The sequence below is a fragment of the Bombina bombina genome, chromosome 5 (assembly GCF_027579735.1).
Source record: "Bombina bombina isolate aBomBom1 chromosome 5, aBomBom1.pri, whole genome shotgun sequence".
NCBI lineage: Eukaryota > Metazoa > Chordata > Amphibia > Anura > Bombinatoridae > Bombina > Bombina bombina.
The window spans coordinates 186408381-186433685 of NC_069503.1; positions in this window are offsets into that span (position 1 = coordinate 186408381).

Below are 25305 nucleotides of genomic sequence, written 5' to 3' on the forward strand. Positions count from 1 at the left end.
ACATTCCATACCTCCAGTATATAGAGAAGGCGATTTGGTCTGGCTCTCTACCAAAAACATAAAACTGAAGGTTCCTTGTAAAAAGCTGGCATCTCAATATCTTGGTCCGTTTCCAATTTTGAGGGTCATCAATGAAAATGCTGTTACGCTGAAACTACCTAACACTCTCCATATTCATCCGTCATTTCATGTTTCTTTGTTAAAACCCTATCTAGGTGATGAAAACTCTCCATTACCCACTACTTCTGATTTTGCATCGTTGATAGACGACCATGATGAATATGAAGTGGGTCATATTCTGGATTCCAGAATTCGTCACCACATGCTTGAATATCTGGTTCATTGGAAAGGTTATGGAGAATCAGAGGATTCTTGGGTCACAGTGCATCTGAATGCAGCCCGCATGGTCGCGTCTTTCCATGCCAAGTTCCCATCGAAGCCAGGACCTGGACTCCCTTCGAGGGGGTCTTGACAGGGGGATCTGTCATAGACTACTGTCTCTTTAAATACCATAATACAACTTCCTGCAGTTGCTAATAAAGGGAACACCTCTTTCCTGTTTTCCCTGCTTGATTATTAGATTATTTAGGGATAGTCAGTAAGCTTTGTTATTTTCTCTAGCTTCATCAAAGACCGTATTATTTCACTTTTTTCTCACTGTGAACTTTATCTAACTCAACTAAACTCCATCTCAATTCCTTTCCAACTAACTCTATACCAACTTTTATTATTAAGAAAGTTATTGGATTTGAACGTCAGCCTGTGTCCGTATCAGATGCCTCAAACCTGTTTGCCGAGTTACCTGTCGGCTCCGTTCCACAGCCTCGAGTGACGTCATCAAACCCTTCCGACTCTCAGTCTCGCTCCACTTGCAGCAACGCACACAGTGTGAGGCCTAACCAGTCATTGTGAACAGTTTGGCTCGGAAGTACTGACTCACATTACAGCCGCACAAAGGGATTAGCTCACTCGGATCACGTAGCACTTCCGTTCTTACACTGAAGCAACTCCGTGACACAGATAAGACCACAAGTATACCACTCTTGGATAAATAATATAAGGCATTGCTACTAAGTGAACTTTGTGTACAGTAAGAACTTTTCCTAATCCTTACTTGAACTATTAATTATTTATATTGCTACATTGTCTCAAGCATCACATAGCTCAGTTACTACTTAAGTGTCAGAGCCTAATAACACAATCTAGCTAATTGTTACATTGTGTCTCCATATACTTCTATAAAACAAAACTTGCTATTTCTTTTTCAACCTTACTCATAAACCATTGTGAGCTGAGGAGGAATAAGTAGCTACAAACTATCATTAAATGTGTGTTCATCTTCAGAGAAAGGAAGTGAACATAACAACTAGTCACAGTGGCTATACACACCGTAGGTTGCCATTGTAGACCTTGATGAACATAAATCTTTTTCAAATAAGCCTCCAGCTTCTTGTCCATCGGATCCTTAAAAGAGCAGCTATCCTCAATAGGAATAGTGGTTCTCTTAGCCACAGTGGAAATGGCCCCTTCATCTTTGGGTACAGTATACCAAGGGTCTTTAATGGAGTCCTCGACAGGAAACATTTTCTTATAAATGGGAGATGGGGAAAAAGACACCCCTGGTTTCTCCCATTCCTGTGAGATAATCTCCCTTGCACGGTCCAGCAAAGAAAAAACCTCTGAAGTGGAAGGTTCATCAAAGAAACTATCGTTTACTAGATTTCTTAGGAGTGACAACGACAGGGATATCGGAGTCATCTAAAGTAGCTAGAACCTCCTTTAACAATACACACATGTGTTCAAGCTTAAATCTGAAGGATACCACCTCAGTCTCAGTAGAAATAATCATACTGTCCAAATCTGAGATTTCACCCTCAGAAAGTCCAGATGTATCTTCCTCATCAGACTTATGAGAAAGGGCAACATGGGAAGCAGAACTGAGAGCAGGTACCTTACTTTCTGAATTTCTAGATTTCCTCTTGCGTTTCCCTGTAATCTGGGAATGGCAGCTAATGCCGCAGATACCGCTGAAGATACCTGGGCAGCAATTTCTGCTTTTAAATAAACTCCACTAGGAGTTATAGAGGAACTGCAGGGCAATGCATGTGACGCCATTGAGGCTTGGGATGTAGCAGGAGAAAGCTAAGGTATTATTTTAACAGTATCATCCTGAGAGACATTAGGCTCAACAATTTTACCTTTATTTTGCAAGGTTTTCTTGACATATGCATGTTTGTGCATCTAAACATAATAAGCATGAATTCATAAGAGCAGGCTCTTGCTCCATATCAGACATGTTGTAAAATAGTAAATTAACTTGTACAGATAAGTTTAAAAGATTTTAATATTTAATTAAAATAAGCTAAGGGAGAAAAAAAACTTTTTTATCTCAAATTAGAATCGATCCCCAGCTAAAATTCTGTGAGAAAAATTAAGAAAAAAACATTTAATAAACATCAAATAAACTTCTAAAATACCCCTTAGGCAACCCCACACCTCAATTACTGAGGTGCCTTAACGCTACAAATTAAGACCGGATCACCTAGAAATGGAGAAAAACTACTTTTTCCTCAGAAACATTATGAAGTTTAGCAGGTCATGTGACCGCAACTGCCGAGCTCAAATTACTGCTGCGACACAGAGAGGCACTAAAAATAGCTTCTGGTACACTGAGTATCAGAAATAACCATTTTTTTAAATCAGTTTAAAATGTTTCATCATTTTATTTTAAAGCAAAGGGGAAATGAATAAGCTGCTAAAATAGAAAATTCAGCCTTACTTTCAGTTTAAACTTGAATTGTTTTATCAAGTAAATATGTGTCAGAAAATAAAGCCTAATAAAAACATTTTACCCTTTCTTTTTAAAAGAGTTTAAATGTTAGTCTCACACATGCTACAGTGCCTGCTTCATGCCACAGTGTAACCCATACAACAGGATTATCTATGTCCCAATAAAAAAGCAGTCACCTAGATTACGAGTTTTGCGTTAGAAGCTGTGCGGTGCTAACGAGCAGTTTATGCTCACTACTCACTTACAGACAGCGCTGGTATTACGGGTTTTTACAAACCCAGCGTTAACCGCAAAAAAGTGATCGTAGAGCAAAATTTTGCTCCACATCTCACCTCAATACCAGCGCTGCTTGCGTTAGTGGTGAGCTGGCTAAACGTGCTTTATTACTTTATCTTAAAAACACACACAAACAAAATACCAACAGCATTACAAATACTAGAACACTTAAGTCTAATTTCTGGTTATAAAGTGAATGACCTTAAATCAGAGATACTATGGATACATAAAAATAAGGATAGTTTCATGCAACATAACTTTAGAGAAGTGGAGAGTTTCAGATATTTGGGGATTAACTTGCACAAAGATCCTCCAGACAGGCAGACGTCCTCATCCAGACGGCATCTTCTATCTTCATCTATCCAGCCCGGAGCGGGTCCATCTTCAAGACATCCGACGCGGAGCATCCTCTTTTTCCGACGGCTAAACACAGAATGAAGGTTCCTTTAAATGACGTCATCCAAGATGGCGTCCCTTCAATTCCGATTGGCTGATAGAATTCTATTAGCCTATCGGAATTAAGGTAGAAAAAATCCTATTGGCATTCTTTTGCGGTATTTCCGAGTCTGGCCAAAAAAGTGAGCGGTACACCTGTACCTTCAAGACTCGTAATACCAGCGGGCATTAAAAAGCTGCATTGGGACTGGCCAACACTGCTTTTTAAGTCTAACGCAAGACTCGTAATCTAGCCGATAGTCTTTTAATTTGTAAAGTGCATTGTCTCCCCAACTGGAAGAAAAAGCACTTTCCTGCTCCGCTATCTGGCATGTGGACAGTTACAAGGTATGAGAGGACACAGTTCTTCACAAAGACCTTTGAAAAAGAAATAACAGAGTAGCCAACTCTGGCTTTCTAAACTAGGGCAGCAATTATTAGGAAAATGCAGTAAGTACCTCTTTACAAGTTCCTAACTGCTTTAGAGCCACCACTACCCAACTGCAAGGAATGACATGGAGTACGGCTATACCCCAAAAATTGCTTGTAGATGAAATAAAACTTTTTCTTCAGACACCTAAACTTCACCTCCTCCATGCACTGAAGGCAAAGAGAATAGCTGGGGATTGTGGGTAAGGCAGTGATACTTAGCAGTTTTACTATGGTGCTCTTTGCCTCCTCCTGCTGGCCACGAGGGATATTCCTCAACAGTAATTACTCAAGCCGTGGACTCACCATATCTTAGGAAAGAAAGTAGGTTGTGATCTACCATTAGATCACTAAGCAGCAGATCACTAAGTGCTGAACAGAAGATCGCTAAGTGCTGACCACTGGATCCTTTAGTACTTTAGTGCTTACCAGCAATCACTATTTGCTGACCAATATATCCTTTAGTGCTTACCAGCAGATCACTAAGTGCTTACAAGCAGATCACTGAGTGCTTACCAGCAGATCACTGAGTGCTGACCAGAAGATCACTGAGTGCTGTCCAGTAGTTCCTTTAGTGCTTGCCATTAGCTCACTAAATGCTCACCAGTAGATCAGTAAGTGCTGATAGTAGATCCTTTAGTGTTTACCAGCAGATCAACAAGGACCCGATGATCTCTAAAGGTCTCGGGCTGGCAAGATAATTTAAGAATGCTCACCAGTCCTAAATAGAGAGAGTGGCTTTTTTCATATTTTTTTAATTAATTAATAGCTTAATATGTGGCTGCTGGGTAATGTTTATTTTTTTTGGTTTTTCTTATTCATTAAATTCGTTAATAAACCTCCGTGCACCAAGACACCCCTAATTTATTTTTGTTTGGGGTGTTTTTTCCTAAGCAAACAAAACATATAGAATAGATTAATAAGGCTGATAAAAAGTCCTTAAATCAGGTAATATATTTTTAGCTATCTAAAGATGTTTGACTATGTTTTCATTGCCTCCTATATTGGAAAATGCTATTAGTGGATGCTGCTATTTCAAGACTGTTTAAAAGACGTTACTTTTTACTGATAACAGTGGTGTTTATCATGATGCTGTGGATAAAAGAATGCAGTAAAGAAGTTATATTTGCAGCAGCGAACCGTGTTCAGATGGTGTTATCCCTTATATTTGAGGCAGTGATTAAATTACTGAAATCTAATTCCAGATCTATGGCTACATCCAATATGGCTATGTTAGGTGGGCGTGTCCGAGAGGCACTCTCTGTTGTTCATAGGAGCCACAGCTTGTCACTTTAGTTTAAATGATTGTTTAAAATAGTGATTTATACTCTAAGTATAATCTTTGCCCAAGATGGTACTGGCCTTGTATGTATAATGTGCGCTTAACATCGTGTGCAATACAAAGAGATATGGGATTTTTGAGTACCGGGTATAGAGGGATCATGACAATCATTTGTAACATTTTATAAAGGTACACATTAAGCAAACAGATGAATCATTAATGAGCTCTTGTGTTACATAGTGAAAATTGGTGACACGATGGCCTGTTCCGATCAGCCAATAGAATGCGAGCTCAATCTGATTGGCTGATTGGATCAGCCAATCCGATTGAACTTGAATCTGATTGGCTGATTGAATCAGCCAATCAGATTTTCCTACCTTAATTCCGATTGGCTGATAGAATCCTATCAGCCAATCGGAATTCGAGGGACGCCATCTTGTATGACGTCACTTAAAGGAATATTCATTCGTCGGGTAGTCGTCGGTTGAAGAGGATGGCTCCGCGTCGGCTCGTTTGAAGATCGCTCGGCTCCGCTCCGGATGGATGAAGATTGAAGACGCTGCCTGGATGAAGACTTCTATCGGATGGAAGACCTCTTCAGCGCCCCTTGGATGAAGACTTCTATCGGATGGAAGACCTCTTCAGCGCCCCTTGGATGATGACTTCGGCCCGGCTGGGTGAACACGACTCAAGGTAGGGAGATCTTCAGGGGGGGTAGCGTTAGGTTTATTTAAGGGGGGTTTGGGTGGGTTAGAGTAGGGGTATGTGGGTGGTGGGTTTTAATGTTGGGGGGGGTTGTATTTTTTTTTACAGGCAAAAGAGCTGATTACTTTGGGGCATGCCCCGCAAAAAGCCCTTTTAAGGGCTGGTAAAAGAGCTGATTACTTTGTAATGTAGAATTGGGTAGGGACTTTTATTATTTTTTTGTATTATTATTTTATTAGGGGGCTTAGATTAGGTGTAATTAGTTTAAAATTCTTGTAATATTTTTTTATTTTCTGTACTTTAGTGTTTGTTTTTTTTGTAATTTAGTTTAGTTTATTTAATTGTATTTAATTGTAGGTATTGGCTAGTAATTTATTTAATTAATTTAATGATAGTGTAGTGTTAGGTTTAATTGTAACTTAGGTTAGGATTTATTTTACAGGTACTTTTGTAATTATTTTAACTAGGTAGTTATTAAATAGTTAATAACTATTTAATAACTATTGTACCTAGTTAAAATAAATACAAAGTTACCTGTAAAATAAATATAAATCCTAAATAGCTACAATGTAATTATTAATTACATTGTAGCTATCTTAGGGTTTATTTTACATGTAAGTATTTAGTTTTAAATAGGAATAATTTATTTAATGATAGTGTAGTGTTAGGTGTAATTGTAATTGTAACTAAGGTTAGGTTTTATTTTACAGGTAAATTTGTCTTTATTTTATCTAGGTAGCTATTAAATAGATAATAACTATTTAATAGCTATTGTACCTAGTTAAAATAAATTTAAATTTGCCTGTAAAATAAAAATAAATCCTAAAATAGCTACAATATAATTATTAGTTATATTGTAGCTATATTAGGGTTTATTTTATAGGTAAGTATTTAGTTTTAAATAGGATTAATTTAGTTAATAAGAGCAATTTTAATTTAGATTTATTAAAATAATATTTAAGTTAGGGGGTGTTAGGGTTAGTGTTAGACTTAAGTTTAGGGGTGAATTAGTTTAATATAGATGGCGGCGGTATATGAGGGGCAGGATAGGGGTTAATAAATGTATTATAGGTGGCGGCGGTGTAGGGGGAGCAGATTAGGGGTTAATAAGTTTAATATAAGTGGTGGCGGGGTCCGGGTGTGGCGGTTTAGGGGTTAAACAATTTATTTAGTTGTGGCGGGGTACGGGATCGGCAGGATAGGGGTTAATAAATGTATTATAGGTGGCGACGGTGTAGGGGGGGCAGATTAGGGGTTAATAAGTTTAATATAGGTGGCGGCGGGGTCCGGGAGCGGCGGTTTAGGGGTTAAACAATTTTTTTAGTTGCGGCGGGGTACGGGATCCGCAGGATAGGGGTTAATAAATTTATTATAGGTGGCGGCAGTATGGGGGGGCAGGATAGGGGTTAATAGGTATTATGTAGGTGGCGGCGGGGTCCGGGAGCGGCGGTTTAGGGGTTAATAAGTTTATTAGAGTGGCGGCGGGGTCCGGGAGCGGCGGTTTAGGGGTTAACAGGTTTAATATAGGTGGCAGCGGTGTAGGGGGGGCAGATTAGAGGTGTTTAGACTCGGGGTACATGTTAGGGTGTTAGGTGCAGACATCTCCCATAGGAATCAATGGGATGTCGGGCAGCAGCGAACATGAACTTTTGCTATGGTCAGACTCCCATTGATTCCTATGGGATATTAACCCCTAATCTGCCCTCCCCCAACGTCGCCGCCACCTAACTTCAAGTATTAACCCCTAATCTGCCGACCGGACCTCGCCGCTACTCTAATAAATGTATTAACCCCTAAAGCTAAGTCTAACTCTAACCCTAACACCCCCCTAAGTTAAATATAATTTTTTTCTAACTAAATAAATTAAATCTTATTAACTAAAGTATTCCTATTTAAAACTAAATACTTACCTGTAAAATAAACCCTAATATAGCTACAATATAACGAATAATTATATTGTAGCTATTTTAGAATTTATATTTATTTTACAGGCAACTTTGTATTTATTTTAACTAGGTACAATAGCTATTAAATAGTTATTAACTATTTAATAGCTACCTAGTTAAAATAATTACAAAATTACCTGTAAAATAAATCCTAACCTAAGTTACAATTAAACCTAACACTACACTATCAATAAATTAATTAAATAAATTACCTACAATTACATACAATTAAATAAACTAAACTAAATTACAAAAAAAAACCCCCACTAAATTACAAAAAATAAAAAAAGATTACAAGAATATTAGGCTGATTACACCTACTCTAAGCCCCCTAATAAAATAAAAAAGCCCCCCAAAATAATAAAGGCCCCTACCGTATTCTAAATTAAAAAGTAACCAGCTCTTTTACCAGCCCTTAAAAGGGCTTTTTGCGGGGCATGCCCCTAAGTAATCAGCTCTTTTGCCTGTAAAAAAAAATACAACCCCCCCAACATTAAAACCCACCACCCACATACCCCTACTCTAACCCAAACCCCCTTAAATAAACACTTAAATAAACACTACCCCCCTGAAGATCTCCCTACCTTGAGTCGTGTTCACCCAGGCGGGCACCGATGGACCAAAAGAGGACATCCGGAGCGGCAGAAGTCTTCATCCTATCCGGGCAGAAGAGGACATCCGGACTGGCAGACATCTTCATCCAAGCGGCACCTCTATCTTCATCCATCCGGAGCGGAGCGGAGCCATCTTCTTCCAGCTGACGCGGATCCATCCTCTTCAACCGACGCCTACTCGCCGAATGAAGGTTCCTTTAAATGATGTCATCCAAGATGGCGTCCCTCGAATTCCGATTGGCTGATAGGATTCTATCAGCCAATCGGAATTAAGGTAGAAAAAATCTGATTGGCCGATTAAATCAGCCAATCAGATTCAAGTTCAATCGATTGGCTGATCCAATTAGCCAATCAGATTGAGCTTGCATTCTATTGGCTGTTCCGATCAGCCAATAGAATGCGAGCTCAATCTGATTGGCTGATTGAATCAGCCAATCAGATTTTTCCTACCTTAATTCCGATTAGCTGATAGAATCCTATCAGCCAATCGGAATTCGAGGGATGCCATCTTGGATGACGTCATTTAAAGGAACCTTCATTTGGCGAGTAGGTGTCGGTTGAAGAGGATGGATCCGCGTCAGCTGGAAGAAGATGGCTCCGCTCCGCTCCGGATGGATGAAGATAGAAGATGCCGCTTGGATTAAGATGTCTGCCGGTCCGGATGTCCTCTTCTGCCCGGATAGGATGAAGACTTCTGCCGCTCCGGATGTCCTCTTTTGGTCCATCGGTGCCCGGCTGGGTGAGCACGACTCAAGGTAGGGAGATCTTCAGGGGGGTAGTGTTAGGTTTATTTAAGGGGGGTTTGGGTTAGAGTAGGGGTATGTGGGTGGTGGGTTTTAATGTTGGGGGGGGTTGTATTTTTTTTACAGGCAAAAGAGCTGATTACTTAGGGGCATGCCCCACAAAAAGCCCTTTTAAGGGCTGGTAAAAGAGCTGATTACTTTTGTATTTAGAATAGGGTAGGGACCTTTATTATTTTGGGGGGCTTTTTTATTTTATTAGAGGGCTTAGAGTAGGTGTAATTAGCCTAATATTCTTGTAATCTTTTTTTATTTTTTGTAATTTAGTGTTTGTTTGTTTTTGTAATTTAGTTTAGTTTATTTAATTGTATGTAATTGTAGGTAATTTATTTAATTAATTTATTGATAGTGTAGTGTTAGGTTTAATTGTAACTTAGGTTAGGATTTATTTTACAGGTAATTTTGTAATTATTTTAACTAGGTAGCTATTAAAAAGTTAATAACTATTTAATAGCTATTGTACCTAGTTAAAATAAATAGAAAGTTGCCTGTAAAATAAATATAAATCCTAAAATAGCTACAATATAATTATTCGTTATATTGTAGCTATATTAGGGTTTATTTTACAGGTAAGTATTTAGTTTTAAATTGGAATACTTTAGTTAATAAGATTTAATTTATTTCGTTAGATTAAAATTATATTTAATTTAGGGGGGTGTTAGGGTTAGGGTTAGACTTAGCTTTAGGGGTTAATACATTTATTAGAGTAGCGGCGCGTTCCGTTCAGCAGATTAGTTGTTAATACTTGATGTTAGGTGGCGGCGACGTTGGGGGGGGGCAGATTAGGGGTTAATACTATTTATTATAGGATTTGCGAGGCGGGAGCGCGGCCGTTTAGGGGTTAATAACTTTATTAGACTAGCGGTGAGGTCCGGTCGGCAGATTAGGGGTTAATAAGTGTAGTTAGGTAGTGGCAACATTGGGGGGGGCAGATTAGGGGTTAATAAATATTATGTAGGTGTCGGCGATGTTAGGAGCAGCAGATTAGGGGTACATAGGGATAATGTAGGTGGCGGCGGTGTGCGGTCGGCAGATTAGGGGTTAAAAAAATGTATTATACTGGTTGCGATGTGGGGGGGCCTCAGTTTAGGGGTACATAGGTAGTTTATGGGTGTTTAGAGCACTGTAGTTAAGAGCTTTATAAACCGGCGTTAGCCCATAAAGCTCTTAACTACTGACTTTTTTTTGCGGCTGGAGTCTTGTCGGTAGAGGCTCTACCACTCACTTCAGCCAAGACTCTAAATACCGGCGTTAGGAAGATCCCATTGAAAAGATAGGATACGCAATTGGCGTAAGGGGATCTGCGGTATGGAAAAGTCGCGGCTTGAAAGTGAGCGTTAGACCCTTTCCTGCCTGACTCTAAATACCAGCGGGCGGCCAAAAGCAGCGTTAGGACCCCTTAACGCTGCTTTTGACGGCTAACGCTGAACTCTAAATCTAGGCGATTGTTAATTTACTAAAATGGATATGAAAATGAAAAACTTTTTCTGCAGCATGTGAAAGATAAATAAAAGTCTCTAAATACTTACAATTATCAATAATTCTTCATTTATGAGGAGGTTTAATAATAAAATAGATGTTTTACCAAACCCACGATGGGACTCATTATACAAGGCCTTTGTGTGTGTACACGCTGATACGCATCGACAGTCGTAACTTGTGATGTAGTTCTATACATCACCCACAGAGCTACTGCGCCTACAGAGGATCAGAAAAGCAGTAACCGCACCATCATCTGGAACAGAGCTGCAGCACACACAGAAATCATCACCCCTACAGTAACAAGCAATTCAATTTAAAAATAAGTTTAAAACAAAGTCAATGGAATTGAAATATATTTGTTAGCTCTTTTAATAAATGAAATAATCGTTTAAATTGCGAGCGATCATAGGGTTGTGTTCATGTGATTAGATTTCATCCTTACCAGGTATGGGGACAGGAGAGTGCACAAGTCTTATGAATTTGCAAATTAGCGCAGGGGTAGTTCTCAAGGATTGGCTGCATCATTATCTACTGGAACAGACTTCTTTAGAGAGCTGTTGTTTGAATGGAAAATTCTTGAAATATATTATTATTTTACATATTAAAGCTTTCGGGTTTTTCTTTAAATAAAAGGAAGTGTATTTTTTTTTTTGTGTTATCATAATACATCAAATAAACTGGTAATAATACATCCTTTTTAAAAAGTTTTATAATCCTTTAATTTGCCTTTTGTGAATGCAATGCTATTTCATTCAATGTAATGTCAGCAGGTAAGAGTTTATATTAGCTTGAGGCTTCTGAAATGTAAGAAGTCTGCTGCATGGAGTACAGAAAAGGGGATTTTCCAGTCCTTTCATTTCCATATTTGGAAATCCCAATCTTTATCTTCACATGAGCCTTACATTTCCGCTCATAAAGACACAATTTTGGAATTTCTAAAATAGTTTCTGAATTTCATTTTTCACAGGTACTGTCAGCTAGATTATGAGTTTTTAGCGCTATAGGGTAATTAATGACCGCCACAAAGCGTAGCCAATAGGATGAAAGCTCAATCCTATTGGCTGATTGCAACAGCCAACAGTATTTTTTCCCCTTTAATTCCTATTGGCTTATAGAAATCTTTCAGCCAAAAGGGATGTAAGGGATGCCATCTTGGATGACATCACTTAAAAGGAAACTTCATTTTCCAGCGACGATCGTAAGAAGAGGATGCTCCACGCCGGATGTCTTGAAGATGGACCCGCTCCACGCCGGATGGATGAAGATAGAAGATGCCGTCTGGATGAAGACTTCTTGCTGTCTGGATGAGGACTTCGCTGGCTGGATAAAGATGGAAGAGGCCACCTTTATTTATTATGTTTATTATAGTGGCAACGATGTCCGAGAGAGGCGGAATAGTGGTTAATAATTTTTTTTAAGTTGCGGCGATGTCCGTAGCGGCAGATTAAGGGTTAATACATATATTATAGTGTTTGCGATGCGGGAGGGCCTCGGTTTAGGGGTTAATAGGTAGTTTATGGGTGTAAGTGTACTTTTTAACACTTTAGTTATGAGTTTTATGGTACAGATTTGTAACGCAAAACTCATAACTAGTGACTTTAGATGGCGGAACGGATCTTGACGGTTATAGGGTGTACCGCTCATTTTTTGGCCTCCCAGGCAAACTCGTAATACCGGCGCTATGGGAGTCCCATTGAAAAAGGACTTTTTTAAAAGTGTGGTACTGACGTTGCGTGACGGCCAAAAAGGTTTGTGGTACACCTATACCTACAAGATTTGTAATAGCGGCGTTAGGGAAAAAGCAGCGTTATGAAGCATAACGCTGCTTTTTCACTCAAAACGACAAACTCTTAATCTAGCTGTGTGTTTCTTTTGTTCAGATAAACATTAAATGAAGGATAAACCTCTTTAAAGCTTAGATGTGGTTTGCTGCCTCCGTTTCTATATCAAGTGCACTCAATCTATTTGGAAGACTACAAAATGATTTATTATCCCACAGAGTTATCAGATGTTATAAGTTATTAGCTGTTTCATCTCTACTAATTATGGAGCCTAGGTGTTTCCGCCACACCTATGGCTAACAGGTGCAATAAATTCCAGTCAATTTTTTACATTTCTGCCCAATTAGATTTTCCCCAGTTAACTGTAAGTGCTATTATTGTGTAGTGGAAGAATCTAGGAGCCACAACAGCCCTGTCACAAAGTGGTAGACCACGCAAACCACATAAAAATCGCCTATCGACTGTTTCATCACTCACTATATATATATATATATATATATATATATATATATATATACTGTATATATATATATATATATATATATATATATATATATATATACTGTGTATGTATATGTATATATATATATATATGTTGCAAAAAACTAGTCGCACACTCTGGATTTAACTCAAAGCAAACTGATTTGTTCTGTGATGTTTTGGGGTCTTCACCCCTTCCTCAGACAAGTTCCCACCCACCCAGTGCACAACCAGTCATAAACCACCCCTTTAATTAACATCATCTGTGAGTCTGATGGTATTCATTACATCACATCTTATTACCATACATAATGAAACAAAACCTATTCAGAGTCAATTGTGTGTACCTATAAACAAATAGTGTATTCATTGTGTCAGGGATATGTGTAAATATAAATAATGTGTATATTTTATAGGGATATGGAAATCCACCTTAATCAAGTCGCATCCACAATTTAGCAAGCTTGATTATGTACTCAACATCACTATAAATTCTAGGAAGTCTATTTGGCATAACTATTTCATTATGAGGGCTACTGTTTATGAGTGCTATTAATGGATCACTTCCTTCCTTATAGAGCCGTATACCTCTTCACACTAACACAGCGTTCTAAGGGGACGATTTATGAAAGTGCGAGTGGACATGAAACAATGTAGCGTATCATGTCCAGCTAACATCGATAAATGCCAATGGCATACGCTGTCGGCAGTTATCATTGCACAAGCAGTTCTTGTGAACTGCTTTTGCAATGCCGCCCCCTCCAGATTCGCGGCCAATCGGAGGCTAGCAGGGGGTGTCAATCAGCCCGATCGTATAGGATCAAGCGGATTGATGTCTGCAGCCTCAGAGCAGGTGGACAAGTTACCTTTAGACCGCTGCTTCATAACTGCTGTTTCCCGCAAGCCTGAAGGTTCGCACGGAAACAGGGGCATCAAGCTCCATTCAGAGCTTGATAATTCGACCCCTTTGTGTGTGTGGTTTAGAATCTCCTTTCCAATACTGTGATCCGCTCCAAATTTTTCAAGTGTTCTACAATTACCCTTTCTGAGTTTCCTGCATAACGCTAAGGGGTCTATTTATTAAGCAGCGGATGCTGTCTCAGACCCACTCCTCTTCAGTTCCGGCTGAAGCGGAAGTTAAGAAGCAGCAGTCCTAAGACCGATCGGGCTGATTGACACCCCCTGCTAGCGGGGGCCGTGAATCTGCAAGGGGTGGTATTGCACCAGCAATTCACAAGAACTGCTGGTGCAATGATAAATGCTGACAGCGTACGGCTATATCGGATCATGTCCGTTCCCACATTAATAAATGGACCCCTAAGAATACTATTTAGTTTTATAACTAATAACACAAATCCGTACCAACTGGTTGGTGGGCATGGTCATATAACTACGTCCTGTATTACATCACTGAAGGTGCCAGTCATATCTTTTACTAGTGCTGTTAGATGTATCTAAATAGGTGGAACAACTAATACATAATACTAGATGGGTGATAATCTAAATGGAATATTCACATAAAAGACCCACACTAGATCGGGGAAAAATATATTTTGGGAATTAATCACAAAGAGTTTGTTACACTACCTACATGTAATGGATTTCCCATATGTCCCTCTCCCTTCACCTGTTCTCTGCTATAATTTAAAGTGCAAATCTATGACCAGTTTACCATGCCACATATACCAGCATACACTCTATAGTAACCCTGGTGCCACTCTCCACTGCTTACATCTCTGACATAGGAGACAATTTAACATGCTCCGTATCGGCTCCAATGCAGCTGTTTCCGTGTGAGGCTTCAGGCTCGCCGGACACATCAGTTAAGAAGCAGCGGTCTTAAGACCACTGCTCCTTAACTGTTCCGCTTCCTCTGAGGCTGCAGACATTAATCTGCTTGATCTCATACGATTGGGTTGATTGACACCCCCTGCTAGCGGCAAGTGGCCGTGAATCTGCAGGGGGCAGCATTGCACAAGCAGTTCCCTAGAACTGCTTGTACAATGATAAACGCTGTCAGCATTCAGCAATGTCTAGCGGACATTATATGCTACAGCGTATCATGTCCGCCAGACAATAATAATTCGGCCCCTTTGTGTCATCTTCATAGGTTCAATAATAGGAACAATAATAGGGATAGCATCCAAAGGTGTCTAAAACCAAAGTACATTAAGCTAAATCTGCTGTAGTACAATTTTTAAACTTTCACTTGCATCAAGTAACTCTTATGGTATATTGAAGTCACCAATAACTGTAAAGATTCAGATTTGTCAAGCCATCAGCAGTGCATGTAAACAACTCAAAAACATCATATTTCTAATATACACCACTTGATTAGTATTTAATAAAAAATTGTTAGAGGCAGATCATATTTAGTGCATTGTCAGATATTTTAAATAAAGTTCCCCAATGTATATATCCATTTGTCTTCTAGTTGTAGCATCTCCATCTCTTGCCAAAGGGGGTAAATAATCAATCAGCATCATTCTGACATAAAAACATCCACAAAGGCAACTAAGTAGATAGACAACAAATTTTGTGGAGCAAGTTAAATTATGTCAAATTTTTAATTTCTCATTTCGAGTGTGGCGGACTAAAGGTGACCCCTTGTATCATTGAATTACAGGTAGTGCAGTTGTGGAATCTATAGCACCACCACCACAACATGTTGCATTGCAACCAAGTTTCTTTGTGGCAGCAAAGAAAATATCTTTCAGACTGTAGTCTCTTCTATATCCAATTCTTGGAGGGCTCAAATTGGTAAAAGGAAGAGAGGAATCAGATTTCAATAAATCCCAGTGTTGTCTCACAGATTTAGCCAGAATAACCACATCTGGTGTATAGGTAATGACAAACGTCATCCTATCTTCATTCAAATTTCTCCTTTGTGATATCAGGAGTTCCTCCTGTGTAGTTTTTTTCAGCTGATTTCTTGGCGTCCTTTGGTATGCCAAATGGAAACATTGTATTGAAATTACACAGGAATATTACACAGGAAAAAATATTTAAGGCACACAGTAAAAATCCTAATAAAACTACACTGCACATACAAAAAATGCTGTGAATTTATTGTGTATAACATGAAATTCTCTGCTTCTGCTAGTAGACTGAACAGGTGCAGTATTTTTCCTCCAAGTCTGGTGTATTCTTTAAACAATTACCCCTGCAGATCTTGATGTTTTTGTCTTGCAAACTCAAAGGGGGCAAGATTGCTTCAAAATATGTGAAATACTTATTACTCTCACAGAAAAACACGTGTATACAAAAGCAGTGGCAATTGTAAGGTACAATATGTTGAAAGCGGAATTAATTGATTTTATTGGGTGCAGGATTTAATTTTTAATGTGCGCCCCTTCTTCCTGCTAACTTTCTATGAAGACATCTAGCAGCTTGCAGGTACAGCCCCTTTCTTTCCAATGGCATGGAGAGTCCACAAATTCATTCAATTACTAGTGGGAATTCAACTCCTGGCCACCAGGTGGAGGCAAAGAACACCCCAGCAAAGCTTCAAGTATCCTCCCATGCCCACATTCCCCATTCATTATTTGCCTGTGTAACATTGTAGGTGATGTGCGAAGAAGGTGTCTGAAGAAATCAAGTTGTTAATTCTTTAATGGGATTATGCTGTGTCCATGTAATTCTCTTTAGTAATAGTAATGGTGGCTTTTAGCAGTTGGAAGATGGCGAGGTGGTCTTTGCTTACCTTCCAACATTTTTGCTACGCCTATATAGAAAACCAGGGTTGGTTACTCTGTTTTTTCTTTATCTACAGGTCTATGTCAGTGAGGATTCTGTCACACCTGTTTGCTGTACCTGCCCTACAGCGGATCCACAGGTAAGTGCTTTTACCTTCTAGGTGAGAAGGATGCATCACCTAGGAGTTCCTTGTTTTTTAAAAAAAAAAGGGAAAAAAAGGATACTTAGAGAACAAGGTGGATCCTTATGGGACTGAATATCTCTTTTAAAGGTTGGGGATTTATTGGGCAGCAGTTAATGGCACTGTTCTGTCATGTTAAGACTTTTTTGATTTTGGCTATGGGGATTTGTTTGCAAAAGTTTACCTGTTATTTAGTTTGGGTAATATCTCTTTAAGAAAGCCGGCTGTTTGGAGCCGGATTTTCAAGGAGACAGACTGGATTTTCTAGCATCAGATCGTTTTTCCTGCCTGCTGCTTCTCTCTGATGTTTGCAGCTTTCTAGGATCTGCAGTTTGAACAGGATTTATCTGCTGGTGTGGATTGGATTCCTGGTTACCGGTTGGACGAGTCTCTCCAGCATGGCTGGGGTGTAGAGGTGCTGGTTGTTAATAATTATTTATCTAAGCTTAGAGTTTTATTCTAATTTTTTTATATTGAAATTAGAGTATAAGAGAAATAAAGGGCAATCCCAAGCTTTCTTTGTCATTTGATAAATGTCTTTATTGTGCAGATGCCCAGGTTATAACTCCTGTGCAATTTTGTTCCCCTTGCCTTAATAAGGTTTTATTATCTAAGGATAAGGATTACTTATCTGAGCCTTCTTTTTCTCAGGATAATGCTGTTCAGGAGTTGTCTCAGCCTTCTGTTAACATGTCCCAGTCTTTAAAAGATTCACATACAGTGCCCTGCGGTTCCTCTCAGTCAGTCTCTGGGAGTGTTTGTTTGCCTACAGATTTTGCTGCGCCCTATGGGCTTTACCTAGTTCTGGTAAAGGGAAGAGGAAATCTAAGAACATTTCTATGGGTTCTTATTCCACCAAGACTGATTTGGTTAGTCTTTCTCAGTTATTTAATGAGGATCATTCCTCTGCAGCTTCTGAGGGCGAGATCTCTGATTCAGAATCTGCAGTTCCTAGTACAATAGATTCTAAGGAGGTTAATTTTAGATTTAAACTGGAGCATCTCCGTTTACTTTTTAAGGAGGTTTTAGCTACTTTGGATGAATCTGAAACTGTTGCAGAGACTCCTAAAAAGGCTAATAAACTGAATAGAGTTTTTGATGTCAAACCTAAATCTGTGAAGGTTTTTCCTGTTCCAGTTCGCATGTCTGACATAATATCTCAGGAATGGGAGAAGCTGGGTGTTCCTTTTAACTCATCTCCTGTGTTTAAAAAAGATGTTTCCTGTGGCTTATTCAGTGCAAGATCTGTGGTGCTCTGTTCCTAGAGTAGAGGGCGCTATATCTACCTTAGCCAAGAGAACTACTATTCCTCTCGAAGATAGTTCCTCTTTTAGAGACCCAATGGATAAGAAACTGGATGGTTATTTAAGAAAGATATTTCTTCATCAGGGTTTGCAGTGGCAACCAGTTGCTAGTATTGGTGTGACTCTTTGTCTAACTCTTTGTCTGATCTAATTTCAGAGGAGAGTACTATAAAGAAGATCCAGGATAGGATCAAGGCTCTAAAGCTGGCAAATACTTTTATCTGTCAACAAGTGTAGGTATTCTTCCAAGTGAGGCTCAAGGTGTATGGGGAGGGGATCCCAATAAAGGTTATGTGTAGAGATATAAATATAAACGGATATAGTGTGCCAACATCGGATCAATATAAGTAGACTGTCAGAAATACCAGAATTTCAAAATTTGTCAACAATCACATCTTGCAGATAGAGCATATGTGGTAGCGGTTCAAGAAACGGAAAAGAGTTACAACTCACCAGGATGTTTTCAATCTCTCCATCCGATCACTCGCTTACTCCTGCCTCTCAAAGGGCCTTGCTCCCCCGTAAACACGTTCTACTGCCTTCGGCGTCTGCTACGATGTTGCACGGCTAGAATAAGCCTCCGTATCGTGTACTTCCGGTCTATGTCGAGCCATTCGACCAATGGGATTCCCTGCTACGTATCCGTAGCCCCTGACGCTGTTGTGACCTCCTATATGCCGAAATCCAACCCGGTAAGCTTCACCAATGTATATACAAATAAACCCGGTGAGTCTCAAGGCATATTGTAATATAAAAATCTTGCAGCTGTATTTGAAACCAATTTTCGTTTACAGGATAAATGGATTAATTCTCTCTAAAAACAGGTAAATTTCATAAGATCAGCTAGCAGTACTGTCTTACGCGTTTCGGCTTGGTATCAGCCTTACTCATAGAATACTTTTATCTGTGATGCCAGTATGCAAGTTGTTAGGCTGGGAGCCAAGATTTCTAGTTTTGCCATACTAGCCCGCAGAGCCCTTTAGTTAAAGTCTTGGTTTTTGGATGTGACTTTTAAATCCAACCTACTGTCTCTACCTTTTAAGAGTAAGACTTTATTTGGTCCTGGTTTGGCAGAGATCATTTCCACGGTTACTGGTGGAAAGGGAGTAGTTTTTGTGTTTTACCACAGGATAAGAAGAATAGACACAAGGGTCATCAGAATTCTAATTTTCGTTCCCTTTGTAACTTCAAGGGCCAGAGATCTTCATCGTCTTCTAAATCTGAGCAAGCCAAGACTTCTTGGAGAGCTAGCCAGCCCTGGAACAAGGATAAGCAATCCAGAAATCCTTATGCTGAGGCTAGGTCAACATGAAGGGGCCGCCCTCGATCCAGTTCTGGATGAGGTAGGGGGCAGGCTTTCCTTTTTTCAGCATGTTTGGATTTGCGATGTTCCAGATCCTTGGGCAGTGGATGTAGTCTCCCAGGGATACAGAATATGATTCAAGTCTTATTATCAAGATTATCTGTAAACCAGGTAAAGGGAGAGGTCTTCTTAGACTGCGTAAGGGATTTGTCCTCTCTGGGAGTGATTATCCCAGTTACTCTAGCAGAACAGGGTCAGGGATTTTATTCAAATCTTTTCAACCCATTCTAGACTTAAAGTCTCTCAACAAGTTTCTCAAGGTTCCGTCCTTCATAATAGAGACTATTCATTCTATTCTCCCTCTGGTTCAGGAGGGTCAGTTTATGACCACTATAAACCTAAAGGATGTGTATCTTCATGTGCCTATCCACAGGGAACATTTTAAGTTCCTGAGGTTTGCTTTTTGGATCAACATTTCCAATTTGTAGCCCTGCCTTTCGGCCTTGCCACTGCTCCTCGAATCTTTACGAAGGTTCTAGGAACTCTTTTGGCTGTGGTCAGATTTCTAGGTAATGTGTTTGCTCCTTACCTGGACGATATCTTGGTCCAGGTGCCATCTTTTGAGTTAGCAAGATCCCATACAGATTCTCTTTTAGCTATTCTCTGCTCTTACTAGGCCCGGATAGGCCATTGGGCATTCCAGGCAAATACCCGGTGGGCCGACCAGTTAGCTGGGCCACCCGGGGTAGCTTAGCTCTGCCTCCCAATCTGTCAGAAGCACGGCCTGATATTTAAAGTTCCCGTGTAGCGGTGGGAACTTATATTACCAGCCTGGTCTTTGTATAGAGAGGAGGCAGAGGGGAGGAGCGCCAGGCCCATCAGAGAGCTCTAAATAGGGGCGGGCCACAAGTTCAGATGTGGAACTGAGATTGTGTGGGAGACTGAGTGTCACCTGCCAAAAGTGGATTATGGAGCTGTCGCATGGTAATTTTGAAGGTAGGTACCAGCACCTCTGCAAAAGTGGGGAGGGTTGCCACTTTCCTGGTTATTTATCAGCACAGCTGGTATTTTAATGCAGGGGTAATTTTTTTTTCCTGGGGCCACCATAAGTGGTGGGAAAGTGGGCAGATGGCTAACACATTATTGCACCATGTAATCTGTTCATTTAGAGAAACGTTTAAGAAATATAGCAGTTAGACGCTGTAGATAAAGTTTACACTGAGCACGTGTGTTATTTTGCAGTGGGCGTAGCTTTTTTTTCTATGTGGGATACACTAAAAAGTTCAGCTCTGTTTTTTACAGGGGCACTAAGCGTTATTTATGGCTCTTTTTTTTTTTTTTTTTTGCAGTACAACTTATGTAAACACTCAGCTTGGACTGGGGACTGCCTCTCTTCCCACCCCTGTCCCTGACTCCCAGTGCTGCATAATGTGTGACTGGATAACTTGGGATCCTCTCCCATCTCGTTTGGCGTTCCTAGATGCTGTTATCTCCTACAAAGCAATACACCACATGGGAGTAAGAGCAGCCCTGAAGGTGAGGTGGTCTTGGGGCACACATCTGGCTGTTCTAGTAACCAAGGCTGCGACATGGAGTGGCTCCAGGGGCAGCATACTAATTCCTAATACTGCCGTTATTACTTTAATCAGGCTGCCTACTCTCCTTTAAGCAGACTTTTGTTTATTGCAAGCAGCCTGCAGCCCTGGATGTCAGTGAGCTGTCCTCCCCCACCTTATTCTTGCAGGAGTCTGATAAAATTGAAGCTAAGGATGTGTTAGATAGCTGTACTGCAATCCAGGATTGTTAGGTAATCCTGGGGCTACCTTAACCCCTGCCCTACACAGCTGCACTAAAACATTGTTTATTTCAGTTCTCTGAACCAACACAGGCTAGTTAGTGTAACATAAAATTCAAAAATGGGGTTAGCTTCAATTCCTTATTTCATTAAAGGTGTGCAGTGTTTTTTTATTTTTTACCCATGATATAAACTCAATGGTTAAACCACCTGTAGTATTATATTTCCATATATGTGTTGTTAAATACAGTTTTTATCTCATATGTTTGCTACTTATTTTTTGTGTGTAAATAGTGCCTGTAAAATTGTATCTGTTGGGTATGTGATATATAAAGGAATGACAATCTTTTATTAGTCTAAAACAACATTGATCTGTGTGGTTTTTGCAGACTATTATTATTTTTAACCCATTGGCAGCTAAAGATCTGATGAGGACCTCCTATGGATTTGATTTTCATTAAAGAAAAGAAGAATTCATTAGTGTGAAATGCACTTTGCAAAGCAAAGTATTTAAAAAATGCTGTTTTAACATTTAATTGGCTGGATGTAGGAGCAAGCAGATGCTGACTGGTAGATATGCAAAGGGCACAGAGCCTATGTACCAGTCAGCACCTGTGTAAGAGCAGAAAACTGCATGTAGTGCTGCATGACTAATATTGGTTGTACAGTCCCAGCATACTACCAAGCATTGTGTCCCTTTCAACATGTATTTTGTCACGTATGTAAATTTACATTATAGATATTGTAAGCACAATGTATTAATGTATAATACATCAAAAAAGTCAGCATGGGCATTCTAATGCTTAGTTAGCATCTTAGTATGTTGCACTCTAACATGATAACAGCTTTGAAAAGAGCTGAATGCCGTGAGCGGCCACCTCCTTCCACATTTCAATGCATCCGAATGCCTATGCCTATCAAGGAATACCAGCACCTTTTTTTTAAAAAAAAAGCCCTGTGTATATATATCTATATCTTCTATATATATATCCTATTGCACCTTATAAGCTTGTACTGTTTCCTTAAACTTATTATTTTTTTTTAATTCTTTTTGATCTATTATAACACACATTTTTAGATACAGTAGCATTGGTAGCTTTTATCAGCAGCATTATTAAGTATTATTAACTATTAATATAACTGATGCGAAAAGCCATCAAGATATTTAATTAGTACCAAAAGTGTTTTTAATCCACAAAAAATACATCCTTTAAGTTTTTTTGTGTTTTATTTATATACAGTATGTATATATATATGTATATATACACACATATATACATACGCAGACACACAATATATACCGGAGTGGGCTGCTCTGGCTTAAAATGCCCGGGCATAATTTTGGTCCCAGTCCAGCCCTGGCTCTCTCGGGTGGAAAGTGAATCTAGGGAAAAGTTCCTTGGTGCCAAGTACCAGGGTATGTTTTCTGGGGACAATCATAGACTCAGTATCTATGAAGATTTTTTTTGACGGAGGTCAGAAAATTCAAGCTTCTGGAGGCCTGTCGTTCTCTTCAGTCCTCTGTTGTCCATCGGTGGCTGTATGCATGGAAGTAATTGGTCTCATGGTGGCATCCATGGACATTATTCTGTTTGCTTGCTTCCACCTTAGACCTCTGCAGTTATGTATGCTCAATCAATGGAACGGAGACCACTCAGATATTTCTCAGAGAATAGTTTTAGACTCTCAGACAAAGATGTCTCTTTCTTGGTGGATCTCCCAGCACCATTTGTCTCAGGACACTTGTTTCCTGAGACCTTTTTGGGAGATTGTGACAACGGATGCCAGCCTGTTAGGCTGTGGAGCAGTTTGGGGGTCCCTTAGAGCTCAGGGACTTTGGACTCAGGAGGAGTCTGCCCTCCCTAAAACTATTCTAGAATTGAGAGCAATTCTCAATGCACTAACAGCTTGGCATCAACTGAGTTTTGTTCGGTTTATCAGATTTCAATAGGACAACATCACTTCGGTGGCGTATATCAACCACCAAGGAGGAACTTGGATCTTGTTAGCTTTGAAGGAGGTGACTCACATTATTCAATGGGCCGAGTCTTACAATTGTCATCTCTCTGCCATTCATATCCCAGGGGTGGACAACTAGGAAGCGGATTATCTGAGCAGGTAGACGTTTCATCCAGGGGAATGGCCTCTCCATCCGGAAGTTTTCTCGATGTTAACCCTCAAGTGGGGAGTTCCAGAGCTGGATCTGATGGCATCTCATCTAAACACCAAGCTTCCAACATACGGAGCAAGATCAGTAGATCCTCAGTGCCATGGGATTTCGGTCTAATGTATCTGTTTCCTCCAGTTGCCCTCCTTCCTCGAGTGATAGCTTGTATCAAACAGGAACAGGCTTTGGTGATTCTAATAGCTCCAACGTGGCCTTGCAGAACTTGGTTTGTGGACCTAGTGAGGATGTCATCATTTCACCTGTGGAAATTCATCCAAACTTAGTTTTTCTGAAGCTAACTGCTTGGAGATTAAAGACATAGGGACCGATTTATCAAGATCCGTATGAAGCTTGATGCCCTTGTTTCAGCGCAAGCCTTCACGCTTGCCGGAAAAAGAAGTTATGAAGCAACGGTCTAAAGACTGCCGCTCCATAACTTGTCTGCCTGCTCTGAGGCCGTGGACAGAAATCAACATGATCGAATATGATCAGGTGGATTGACACCACCTGCTAGCGGCCAATTGGCCGCAAATCTGCAGGGGACGGCATTGCACCAGCAGTTCACAAGAACTGCTGGTGCAATGATAAATCGACGTGCAGCGGTCATGAAACGCTAAATTGTATCATGTCCGCTTGCACTATGATAAATCTACCCCTTAGTCTTGTCCAGATGAGATTTTTCTGTGAACATTATTGAGATTATGATTATGGTATGGCATGGCGTAAATACCTTCATTGGTGTGGATCTAGGGGTTTTCCTTGGAATGAGGTGAGAATTCCCCGTATTCTGTCCTTTCTTCAGGAGGGCCTGGAGAAGGGTTTATAAGTCAGTACCCTAATGGGTCAGATTTCGGCTCTGTCAATTCTTCTGCAGAAGCGTCTGGCAATTTTGCCAGATGTTCAATTTTTTGTCCAGGCTTTGGTTAGAATCAGGCCTGTGTTTAGGTCTATTGCTCCTCCTTGGAGTCTTAATCTGGTTCTTAAAGTTCTGCAGCAGACTCCATTTGAGCCTATGCATTCTGTTGATATCAAGTTATTGTCCTGGAAGGTTTGTTTCTGCTGTTTCTGTTGGCAGTCTCCTCTGCCTATAGAGTATTGGAGCTTTTGGCTCTACAGTGTGATTCTCCTTATCTTATTCTTCATGCAGATAAGGCGGTTCACCGTACTAAGTTTGGCTTTCTACCTTAGGTGGTCTCGGAACGTAATATTAAACAAGAAACTGTTGTTCCTTCATTTTGTCCTAATCCTTCCTCTAAGAAGGAATGGTTATTGCAAAATCTGGATGTTGTGCGTGCTTTAAGGTTCTATTTACAGGCTATGAGAGCTTTTCGTCAATCTTCTGCTCTTTTTGTTGTCTTTTCTAGTAAACGGAGAGGTCAGAAGGCCACTTCTATTCTCTCCTTCTGGTTGAGAAGTGTTTTTCGATTGACTCCACTAGGACTGTCGCTTCCTCTTGGGCCTTTAAATATTATGCTTCTATGGAACAGATTTGCAAGGCGGCCTCTTGGTCATCATTGCATACTTTTTCCAAATTTTATAAATGTAATGTTTTTGCCTCAGCTAAGGCTTCTTTTGAGAGGAAAGCTCGTCAAGCGATGGTGCCTTCTGTTTAGGTTCCCGTCTCTTGTGTATCCCCCCTTCCATTCTGTGGACTCTAGCTTTGGTATTGGTTCCCGCTAGAAATGGAATGGATTTGTGGACTCTTCATGCCATTGGAAAGAAAACATAATTTATACTTACCTGATAAATTATTTTCTTTCCTGGCATGGAGAGTCCACAACCCGCCCTTATTTTTAAGACGGCTTTTTGTAATTTTCCTAAACCTCAGGCACCTCTAT